Source organism: Puntigrus tetrazona, chromosome 7 (genome assembly GCF_018831695.1).
Source record: "Puntigrus tetrazona isolate hp1 chromosome 7, ASM1883169v1, whole genome shotgun sequence".
Lineage (NCBI taxonomy): Eukaryota > Metazoa > Chordata > Actinopteri > Cypriniformes > Cyprinidae > Puntigrus > Puntigrus tetrazona.
The window spans coordinates 5,059,205-5,071,609 of NC_056705.1; the positions used below are offsets into that span (position 1 = coordinate 5,059,205).

General features: G+C 36.8%; 1 long non-coding RNA gene across 1 annotated transcript; it reads right to left on the reverse strand.

The window, feature by feature from the left end:
- Window positions 1-385: 385 nt before the first annotated feature.
- Window positions 386-1,401, reverse strand: LOC122349289. The gene is made up of 3 exons (XR_006251439.1): window positions 1,156-1,401; window positions 727-815; window positions 386-521 (listed from the first exon to the last, which is right to left on the reverse strand). It is a non-coding gene; the product is annotated as an uncharacterized LOC122349289 (long non-coding RNA).
- Between the last annotated feature and the right edge of the window lie 11,004 nt (window positions 1,402-12,405).

Below are 12,405 nucleotides of genomic sequence, written 5' to 3' on the forward strand. Positions count from 1 at the left end.
TATCAGCCCAGTTCCTGTGAACCTCTAGCAGTGAAGGTAAAGGGACATTTGATGTTTAACAAGCTTTAATGATGGTTTGTGTTCAATGACAGATAGACTCACTTTAGATGTAAGCTTTCTTGATGCAGGAACACTGCAGTCACACATTACAACTCTACTGTTATTTTAACATTTCAACATTTTAGCTTATTATCTGTACATTTAGATTGAAGAGAAACTTAGATTTCTTAGCAGCATTACTGCAGAATTTTACAGTGAATGAAAATTTAAAGTCGCTTTTTAGAGTGGACTTTAAATACAATTATTATATTTAGACCTAAGAAGTGTTTGCAGAAGTCAAGAGAATTATTAGTTTTAACCACTGATCCGTTACTGTCTGTAATGATAGAGCTTTGGTTCTGAAGATCTTATAACTCCTTGCTCGTCTTCTCTTCTCATTGGAAGACGTCTCCATTCTCCTGCTGCTTCCATTGCAGATTTGCATGCACTGAAATTCCCTGAGATATCAGTTTCTGCTTAATCTGAGGAGGAAACGCAGATTGGTTTAGTTTTTGTGCGTAGAGTATGTCTGCTGCTTCTTCATAAACATCCCTAACCAAATATTCATAGTCAATAGAGATTGAGATTCAGCTTCATGTGTCACTGAACAGCATTGTTAACTGAACAGTATTTTTCTGAATGTGTTTCTTACTAAGTTAAAACTAAATGTCTAAGTGAGTGTCTCACCTGCTCGAGGATGGCTGCCTTAATATCGGGATCATTCACGTTCTGATCTGATTCCACCTTCAGTTTTAATATCTGCCTAAACACTATTCCTGTGGATAACACCACACACAGACACACACACACACACAAATAAATGTGCCATGCTGTGCTGCAGAATAAGCTGAATAATCATATTGAATAATCAATAATCACTTATTTTATTTTATTTTTACATTTATTTAGCCCTTTAAGCCATTTAAGGCATTTCTATTATGGATGGACAGGTTTCAGATGAAGGTTTATGGTCACATTGGCATGAAGGTAAACAATGAAACATTGGAAATGTAAAATATAGGCCATAATCTCAAAATAGTCCAACAGAATACCTAAAAAATGATGTAATGCAATCTAACTGGTAAACATTTGGTAAAACACTGGTAAAACACTCACTTTCGTAGCAGAAGAAGGGTCTGGTTTCGATGCACCTCTGATCATCCCACCGTCTGTTTTGTCGTAACTTCACCACACACTCTCCTGACCCGTCCGGCTGACCAAAATTCCAGTTTCTGAATGAAGACGTGCTGTTATCGGACCAGACAAAAGCGTCTTTGAAAAGCCCGATGTATACGACATCTCCTGCAGGTATCAGCTGCTGGATCTGGAGGTTCTCCTCCTTGTTCCTCACGCTGACCAGCTCTGACCGCTGCTGTCTGCAGTAACTCTGAGCGCCTCTCCAGGGCTTGGTCATTAATTAACATGTACTTGCTGTATTTCTGATCTAGAAGATACAACGATAAGCATGAATCTGCAGAACATCAACTCTACACGCGAATCACTTTTAGGATCACGTTCAGGATCACATTCAGAACCACATTCAGAACCACATTCAGAATCACATTCAGAACCACATTCAGAATCACATTCAGGATCACATTCAGGATCACATTCAGAACCACATTCAGAACCACATTCAGAATCACATTCAGAACCACATTCAGGATCACATTCAGGATCACATTCAGAACCACATTCAGAACCACATTCAGAATCACATTCAGGATCACATTCAGAACCACATTCAGAATAAAATTCAGGATCACATTCAGGATCACATTCAGAACCACATTCAGAATCACATTCAGAATCATGTTCAGAATAAAATTCATGATCACATTCAGAACCACATTTAGAATCACATTCAGAACCACATTCAGGATCACATTCAGAACCACATTCAGGATCACATTCAGGATCACATTCAGAACCACATTCAGAACCACATTCAGAATCACATTCAGGATCACATTCAGAACCACATTCAGGATCACATTCAGAACCACATTCAGAACCACATTCAGAACCACATTCAGGATCACGTTCAGGATCACATTCAGAATCACATTCAGAATCACATTCAGGATCACATTCAGAACCACATTCAGAACCACATTCAGGATCACATTCAGGATCACATTCAGAACCACATTCAGAACCACATTCAGAATCACATTCAGGATCACATTCAGAACCACATTCAGAACCACATTCAGAACCACATTCAGAACCACATTCAGAATCACATTCAGGATCACATTCAGAACCACATTCAGAACCACATTCAGGATCACATTTAGGATCACATTCAGAACCACATTAAGGGGTGCGTTTTATCATCAGAAATAATAATCAAAGCACTAGCGTCTATTTATGTGTATGGTGTGAATGTAGTTCACTCTACTCAGAATGTTGTGAGAACAGTGTATTGAAATTAAAATGTTCAAATGTCCAGTTTTCTTGTGGTGATTAAATGGAATGTGAAGCGTATTTCTTACAACATTCTGCTAAATTTTCCACACAAAATATAATGTTTAAATGTATAAAACATAACATTAATATGTATTATTTTAAATTATGCGAAGGTTAGAACATTATTTAGAGATTACTAAAGTTCCTTACAACAGTGTTTAAAAAAATCACCTAAAATATTCAATTTTTAAGGTTTATTTTAAATATTAAAATGTCCGGTTTTCTCATCATAATTAGAACTTTATGTATAGGAAGCAATTTTATATATGTTCTTATGAGAATGTTATGACCAAAGTTTTGCCAAATGTTATGACAATGCAAAATTAATACTGTTAGGCTACAAAAACATACCATAAAGGTTCCTTTAAGAATGTTATATCCTAGCATTTCTATAACTTTTAAAGAACGTTCCCTGTGATCTGAGTAGTTGTTTTATAAGTGCTCAAAGTAAATGCACGTCAATTCTGTACCAAAGAGGCCTGGCTCGTAGCATATGAAGCTCCTGTTCGTCTCGCACGTCGTGTCACGAAACTTTCCAGCAGAATCCATGACCGAGCAAAATTCATCTCCGTAGTTTGTTGGTTCTCTTTGTCCCCAGTTTCTGTATTCAGTTTCCCCGTCTTTGTAAAACTGTGGATTAGCCAGGGCCCAGTGCCACTGCTCGCTCCGTGTTTTCCTGAGTCCGATCCAGGCAGATTTGGTGCTCGTCGAGTCCTCGAGAGCCAGGAGCTCCTCCACGTCCGTCCAGTCCTCCACGCTCACCAGGTCAAAGTGATTCTCTCGGCAGTATTGCTGAGCATCAGCAAACGCTTTGGATTCATTCACATAGTAGTACTTTTTAGAGGGCCCTTCAGATGTGTACAAACCTTTCAAAAAACGGTTATTATAAAATATCCAGATGCAAAACAATAACTATTTCAAAAGTCACAGCCATAGTTTCTCACCTGTAAGGAAATGTATACCACAGCTCATGAAGACGAGAAGATGAATCTGATTCATGGTTCTTTCCTGCAGATTATGTCAAATGAACAACTCAAATAATATCTAAAAATAATACAAATAATGGATCAAGTGATGCTGCTTCTCTGTATTTTTGTCTTCTTCTCATTAATAATATATAAACTTTTTCAATCCAGATACATTTGATTTAGCCCATTGGAAACGGTTATTCTTGAAAAAACCAAGAAATTTCTTTTTATTTTTAATCTACCATTTTGCTTCTCAACTAAATGTATTTCGAGAATGTTTAGATATTTGTTATTGGAAAAGAAGACAAAAAGTATTTCCATCTTGGTTTCATATGTTAATAAAAATAATTCAAAGATTATTCATCCAGAATCACGAGACACAGTACATTTACTTTCTCTAAAAATAAGCATGTTGAGGCACGCTTAGATATTAATATATATATAAAAAATACTGTGGAGGAAAATAACATTTGTAATGTAAATGAACATGAAAAAAAATTAAACACTGAACTGAGCTTTCTAAAAAAAAATGTATAAGACTAAGACTAAAACCTCAGAGAGCGATCTGGACTCACTTGTTGTGTTGAATGATCTCTGATCGTGGATGTTCTCCGACTCTGAGGTGTTTGCTCTATGACTCTTCTGAATGACAGACTGATTTTCATCCTGACTTTGTTTAAAACTCATTACAATGAGCATGGAAATGACGGATGGGTCTGAAGTCAAGCGAAGGAAAATACTGACAAAACAGCGGCTGGACCAGAAGAAGAGAGTTTGTCAGAGAAAGTTCTAGAAGATCGTTCAAAATAAATATCAAAACAGCAATAAAGTTTTGGTAAATATAAAGCTGACCACTGTAAAAATGTTTTGTAACTTTTTAGCAATGTTATAATCATGGCATAAAAGATCCAAGATACAACATTCAAACATTTGGAAACCACCATTTTTCATGATAATACTGCAGTATTTTGTGTGTATACAAGTAACTCGTCAAAGCTAAACGGCTCAGATTTCAGTCAAGAAAGCGCTCCACGCAGACAGTGTTTTATTCCTGAGCATGGTGTGTTAGTGTATTGATTGGATGCGGGTGTATCTGCTTGACGTGACGAACAAATCCACCAACGCTGGACTCTTTTGACCATTTTGAAAGAAAGCAAAATAGCTTGGAATATTTATTGATCTGTAGACAGATGGCCGAAAATAAAAGCCGTAATCAAAATAAAGCATATCGAAATAATAATAATATTAAGTTTATTAAATCAAGATACATTCATTCCAGATGTTATACAAATTACAGATAATATTATGCATTGTTTAAAAAAAAACTTTTCTGAGCGCTTATGAAGTCAAGTCATAAGTTCAGTTAAAAATGGCTAAAGTGGTTCCTCTTTATAAAACTACTATCAAACTACTGTTTCTGTAACACCACAATTTTCCACAATTCTAGAAAAACGATTTAATAATAGATTAGACACAACTTCAGATAGACATAAATTAATTTCTGATAGTCCGTATGGATTTAGATCAGACAGTTCCACATTAATGGCACTAATTTGTTTGGATCTATATTAATATTCATCTTCATGCTTGAGTATTTCTTGTATGCGTCCCCAAGGATCGGTCCTGGGTTTAAAGTTATTATTGCTTTATATGAATGATATCTGTAAATCAAAAATAGTAGAACTTTACATTTTATTAAAGAGGAATTAAAAAGAGTTATTAAGAGACTATTACTTTTGAAAAGAGTACATTTAAAAGTAGCAGTTCAATGGGTTATTTCTAGTTGAAATCAAATTCTATCGAAATAACTGATTCATGTTATTCTCTGCAAGAACCCAGAGATCTGAGCTTCTTGGCTGAGCTATGACTCGATGTATGATGCAACTTCCGTCGTACACCGTACGTCCAATCAGGAGTCAGCCGAGAAGTCTCAGTCATTTAGGTTATCATTTTAAAACTAGCAGATATAACCACATCACGGAGCTTCAGAATAATGGCCGCCATTCACCAGCATTATCAAGCTTGGAAGAGCCAGGACACAAAAACAAAAACAATACATGTTCAACTGAAAGAAGAAAGTCATATACACCTAGGATGGCTTCTAGGTGAGTAAAATATGGGGTAATTTTAATTTTTGGGTGAACTATTCCTTTAAGCATTATTATGTTCGTACATTAAGAAGTTTTTGTATTTCTGGAGGTTAAGTGCTGGGTCTGAGTCTGGTTTCTCCCAAGGTTTTTTTCTTCATTCTGTATGGATGGGGTTTTGGTTTCTCTGTCTTCTTTGTTGGGGACACTTAACTTCTAGTGATTGAGACCGTCTCTGCATTTAATAACAAATTGATCAATCTCTTCATTATACATTCATTGTATTCTTCTACTTTATACTGTTCAGTGCTTTGATACAACCTGTGTTGATAACAGTGCTGCTTAAAATGATTGATTGATTGATATTTCTGCGTGGAGTGAAATTGTGGAACAGACTTAAACTAGTGTGTCCCAGTTCACAAAACAGGTTGTATGTTTAGGTTCTGTTTGTATTTATATAAATAAGTAGAAAAGTGAAAAGAGTCTATGAAGATGATGAGATGTTGGGAACATTAGAGTTAATTTGATCATACCGATATTGATTCTAGGATTAAATAAGATTCTTCCGACTTCTTTCTGGCGATGTTAAATAGTTTTGCGTTGTGCCGTTTTTTTGTTTCGTCATTTGCTGTTTATTTACATGTTTGATAAAAAACTACGTCATTTTGCTTCTCAAGTAAATGAATCTTTCATTTAACAATATTTATGTTTTTGTATTACAAACAAGACAAACCAGACAATAATCTGAAATTCAACAATCACATGTGCCACCTAGTGAAAAAACTGTATTTAATGTCTACGTTTTTCTCTAACATTAGCTCTAAACATCTCATATTGTACACTACACATTCTAAGGACTCTGTTGAAGTTTGTCGCTGGTAATATTTCATCAAGTGTTACTCCTGAGTTCTTGGTTTGCTTCTGTCGATCCGTTCGTGTGTTTTTGAAACACCAGTCCGTTCGGCTGTTCTCGCCACGATAGCTTCACGTCCGCTGATATCCCCTGCTCACGCAGTTTCTGCTGGACCTGAGGAATACAACGTCATATTCATTTACATGATGAGTCTCTGATGAGGTACAGCATCCCTAATAGTGTTCTGTCAGGTAGAGTAAAACATTCAAAGAATGAAAACATATGAAAACAATATCTGAATGTTCTCAGAAATGCTCTAACATTAAAGAGATATTACATTTTCTTGAATTGAATTGGAATATATAAAGAATTCAAGTAACCAGTCTGACGTATTTGTTCAGACCAAGTAAGGATAAAAAAGCATTACAAATGAATCACGCAAACAATGATGTCAACAGTTATTAAAAATAATGATCAACTAGTTTATATCACTTCAAGTTGTGCAAATTTGTACTATTGTTTTACTAAAGTTCTGATGAGGGGAGAAAATACCTTATTACCTCTCAGTTAATATGTTTTTTGGTGATCACATGGACCTCAGTACAAAAAAGAAAGACAAAAGGCAGTCCTTGACCCCTTAAAAAAATTATAATAGTGTCTAAAATTCACTAAAATACACTAAAATTCATATTTTCTGTGGTCAAAGCATTTGGAAAAGAATTTGGAAAATAAAACAAGAAAGGCAAGAAAGGCTGTGGTAAATATCTGACCGTATTCAACACAGAGCTTGTAACAGCTGGATCATTGACATTATCTCCTGCTTTCACCTCCAGTCTTAATATCTGATGCTTCACCCGTACTGTGAAAAGAAAATATGTGGAGAAAGAATGCAAATCGAGATGATTACTGTTATATAGAGAGGGCTCGGTGATTTATGTTCAAAAATTGTGATGATTGCATTAATTTCAGGGTTGATGAATAAGGAATGATATTTCAGATGATCAAATGTGCATTATGTGAATATTAACTTCAAACAAGGCAGGTAAAAATGCACCCCAAAACTAAAAATAAATGCTATATATATTTTATATGTTAATACTGTATGTATTGTATTGGTATGTACAGTGGGTATGGAAAGTATTTAAACTCCCTTAAATTTTTTACTCGTTATATTGCAGCCATTTGCTCAAATCATTTATGTTCATTTTTTTTTCCTCATTAATGTACACACAGCACCCCGTATTGACAGAAAAACACAGAATTGTTGAAATTTTTGCAGATTTATTAAAGAAGAAAAACTGAAATATCACGTGGTCCTAAGTATTCAGACCCTTTGCTATGACACTCATATATTTAACTTTTCTTAACGTTTCTTCGAATCGTCTTTGAGTTGGTTCTAGACCTTCATTTGAGTCCAGCTGTGTTTGATTATACTGATTGGACTTGATTAGGAAAGCCATGCACCAGTCTATATAAGACCTTACAGCTCACAGTGCATGTCAGAGAAAATGAGAATCATGAGGTCAAAAGAACTGCCTGAAGAGCTCAGAGACAGAATTGTGGCAAGACACAGAACTGGCCAAGGTTGCAAAAAATTATTCTGCTGCACTTAAGGTTCCTAAGAGCACAGTGACCTCCATAAGAGCCTTGGTGAGAGAGGTAAAGAAGAACCCAAAGAACACTGTGGCTGAGCTCCAGAGATGCAGTCAGGAGAAAGTTGTTGAAAGTCAACCATCTGGGCTTTATGGCAGTGTCCCGACGAAGACTCTCCTTTGTGCAAGACACATGAAAGCCCACATGAAGTTTGCTTAAGTCTAAGTGGTATGTGTGGAGAAAACCAGGCACTGCTCATCACCTGTCCATACAGCCCCAACAGTGAAGCGTGGTGGAGGCAGCATCATGCTGTTTTTCAGCTGCAGGGACAGGACGACTGGTTTTAATTGAGAGAAAGATGAAAACCTTCTCCAGAGTGCTCAGGACCTCAGACTGGGTTGAAGGTTCACCTTCATGACCCTAAGACCATGACCTCAGCACACAGCTAAAATAACCTTCATGGCCCTAATCACAACAACCCTCAGAGCCCTGACTTAAATAACAGAGCATTTTTTCTGTCAATACGGGTGCTGTGTGTACACTAATACAGAAAACATGATCTGCAATAAAACAGAGTGGAAAACCTTAAGAGGGACTGAATACTTTCCTTGCCCGCTGTATATACATTTATGTATAAACATTTTGAATTTCATACTAAATCAGTATTTGAATTAGTTTATTTCACAAATAATGTTTTAATTGGGTTTAATAATTATTGGAGCTCTTTTCATTTTAAACTAGAATTTTATGGCTTGAAAATGCATGAAACTAGACAATGAAACCGTACTTGTCTGGCATAAGAAGTAACACAGACTTGAGCAGCTTTCATCAGCAATCTGACCGTCGTAATCTAAAGCAGCACACGAGTCTCGGCCGAACGCGTTGTCCGGCTGTCCTGCAGCCCATCGCAGAGAGCTTGTGCTGGTCTGATCCGACCACTTCCACGAGTCTCTGAACAGACCGATCCAGGCACACGTGTAGTCTTGGATCATCCCGGTCAGCTGTAGATTCACATCCATGTTCCTGATGGTGAACAGGTCTGTGTGGTTTCCTCTGCAGTAATGCTGAGCTTTTTTCCAGGACATGACTGGATCAGTGACCAGCACCGGCTGTCCGTCTGAGAAACATCAGAGCGACTAGCATTAACTTCACAATCCAACTTCTTTATACCATAAAGCCGTAAATGTGAAAGCAAACCTAATTGTTTGGATATAGGTTATACTGGTTATTTTATTATATTTTCTGATTATTTTGTTTTTGTTTATTGTAAAGATAAAAAAAACAATTTTTGAACCTGTCTTTTTATCCAGTGTTCAGTTTTGAAAATAAATGCAAATTAGCGCATTTAATACAAAACAAACAAACACTTGTAATTATGTAATACAAACTATTGTCTGCCTTAAGATCACTGAGGAATTTAATGTGGGGAAAAAAATATGCTAAAATACGAAAATAGATACGGGAACCAATGTCAAAAAATATAAAAGCATGACATTTACCTGGACTTTAATGCAAAACAATGTGGTGATGTTCACCAGTTGCTTTCTGTTCCAAACCAACATGGCCATCCACAAATAATAAAACTGGTGCAGAAACCAATGTACCAATAAATGAGAAATCTAAATGTTACTCATGTAAGCATGTAAGTTACCACATAAAATGCCACGTGGTGTTCTTTTTTATTTCTGTTTTTCATTGATCGATTGATTAAACTGACGACTCTGATATCAGCTTCTATTTCTCTGTACTCTGGGAAGTCAGGAGAGACTGATGTTGTGTCTTACCACCACTTTGGCAAAAAACGGTACACGTCAAATTGCAGGCTTCATCCCACCAGTATCCAGACGTCCTTAGGTTTACACAGTATTGTTTTCCATTCAAATTGTTTGGCTGTTCAGAATCCCACTGTAAGAAAGTCACGCTTTCGTCTTGATAAGACCAGCGCCAGGTCTCCACATCATCATAGAGTCCGATCCAGATGTAAAAGTGCAGATTCTCTCTCAACTTGTCCAGTTCTCTCAACTCTTCATCGGTCTGGACAGTGGCCAGGTCAATGTAGTTCTGTCGACAGTAATCTTGAGCCTCGTGCCATGTTTTATACTCTTCGATCAGAATATACTCACGTGAGCCACACAGAATGACTGTCAGAAACTCTGTATGCAAAAAACGAAGTGGGATTTGTACGAAATCAAGTTATTCAGCATTCGGTTAAATTCAGTCAATAAACCCGACTTACTGGCGAACAATCACATTCATCCACAAACACGCACTCACCTGAGAGCAAAAAGAGATGAATCAATCTTTGCTCCATTGCTGCTGAGATTGGCTTGGGTTAGCGAGGTCTTATCCATAGACCAGCTAAAATCGAATGGAGCCTGTATTAAAATATAGTTTTGAGCTGGGGAAAACACACACCCATGTTGATTTGCGTACTGAAATCCGTATGGGTTTTTATTCTTTGACAAGAGCAGCATTGGTGTGAAGATTTGCTCAGCTAATGATGCACATCAAATGTGAGAATCAATCCAGAGAAAAGGAAGTTGTTTGCATGGGAAACCATGACATATTTGGCTTTAGCAGGTGAACAGCTGTGTGTATGAATTGGTTTAAGATGAAGTTACAAATTTCCAGATGTTTTAGCATGAGAAAGTCATTGAATTGATTCTCTGCGCTGTTAAAGGAGAACGTATGTACGTGTTGAGTTGCGTTTTTCTGTGTATCTGTTGCAAAGAGGAGCTCTAAAGGACAGCTATTCAGGTATCCGTTCTATTTGAATGGAAACCAATGGAGGGGAAACTTCAGCAGGTGAAATAAACTGTACTGTGAGAAAGTAGGATGGATTTTACAGCACCACCCATTCTTTACCGTTATTCACAACAGTCATCAAACACTGAAAGTGACTCCATTACGTTACAGCTTCTCCTCTAAAGAGAATATCTGCGCAAATGATCAAGATGACGAGTATTTAGTAAGGAAACTATTTCAAGTTACTCACGAAATATAACGAGCAGATCAAAATGTACGTTTTAGTAGCAGACAGTGGAGGAAAGCTGAAGAGCAGCTGTACACAAACACACACTTTTCAACTTTGGTCAGCTTTCAGCTGTTTTGCATTTCGCATGTGAAAGCAGCATCATTAAGGGTTAATGGGTTCATAGCTATTCATCATTTGCTCAGCTAATGACGCACACCAAATGCATTTACACAAATACGGAAGATTTACTGCCAAGAACCAATGGAAACATTTGCATGGGAATGCATTTGTGCAGGAAACGCTTTCAACCTCTGCGTGTCTCCGTGTAAGAGATTTCATTTTCTGAAAAGCAAGAGATTCAAAACAGAATCAAATATCGTAATCGTTTTTGAAAGTTGAAGCATCATCAAAGACTTTAATGTAAAATGTGAACTGTGATAGGTACAGAGATCCGTGAGCATACAGGCACGCCATTATATATCCTCGGTCTAATCTAAATCAAGAAATGTGTGACGCACTTGAGTTTCTCCACGAAACACTGCCGAAAAGTCAACGTAACTCATTTTTTTAAGTTTTAAGATAATCTGTCAGGTAAAATAAAAATATTATGGGTGTCTTGTTCTGTTTTGTTAAATAACAACATTTATTCATTCAGCAGACACTTTTATCCAACGTCAATTAATGTCAATGAACCTGAGTTCTTTAATAAATCCACAAAACAGCAAACAAAGATGGAACGAACTGTGATTGGTTGTTTGACATGTCAATCAAACGACCTCATGGGCGGGTCTTAGCCAAAGAACGATACCACAAACCCCTTCTGAAGGTCTGGCTACACGATAAAAATCAAAGCGATTCATAGTAACTTTCATTTCTATAATAACTACAGTATAGTTAACTATTATAATAAAATTATTCTAGTTAGTTATTTTTGTAAGATAATATGTAATTAAAAATGTAACTTTGTTTTAACTAGTTAATAAATATCATCGTCTTCTGTCCATCCTTGTTTAATTTGTGGAAGACCGTTCCGTTGAGCTGCTCCTGCCACGAGAACTTGACGTCTGCTGCTAGTCCCTGCTCCTGGAGGTTCTTCTGGACCTGAAGACAGACCAGAGGTTATCTATCTCCAGACTCACAGAGAGAAGAATAAACGGGTGCGTTCGGAAGTGATTTCACCGAAGAACCTGGAAGCTGATCTCAAGGAAGAAAGAAGAAGATATTATATTATAAGAAGATATTATAGTCTCACCTCCTTCAAGACGGCGTCTGCAGTCACTTTATCAGAGACATTATCACCCGCTTTCACCTTCAGTCTCAAAACCTGACGCCTTACACTTACTGTTAAAAATTAGACAAAGTCACCTTCAGGACAAGCTGAAAACACATTGTGATTATTGGGATATTTTAAAATGACAG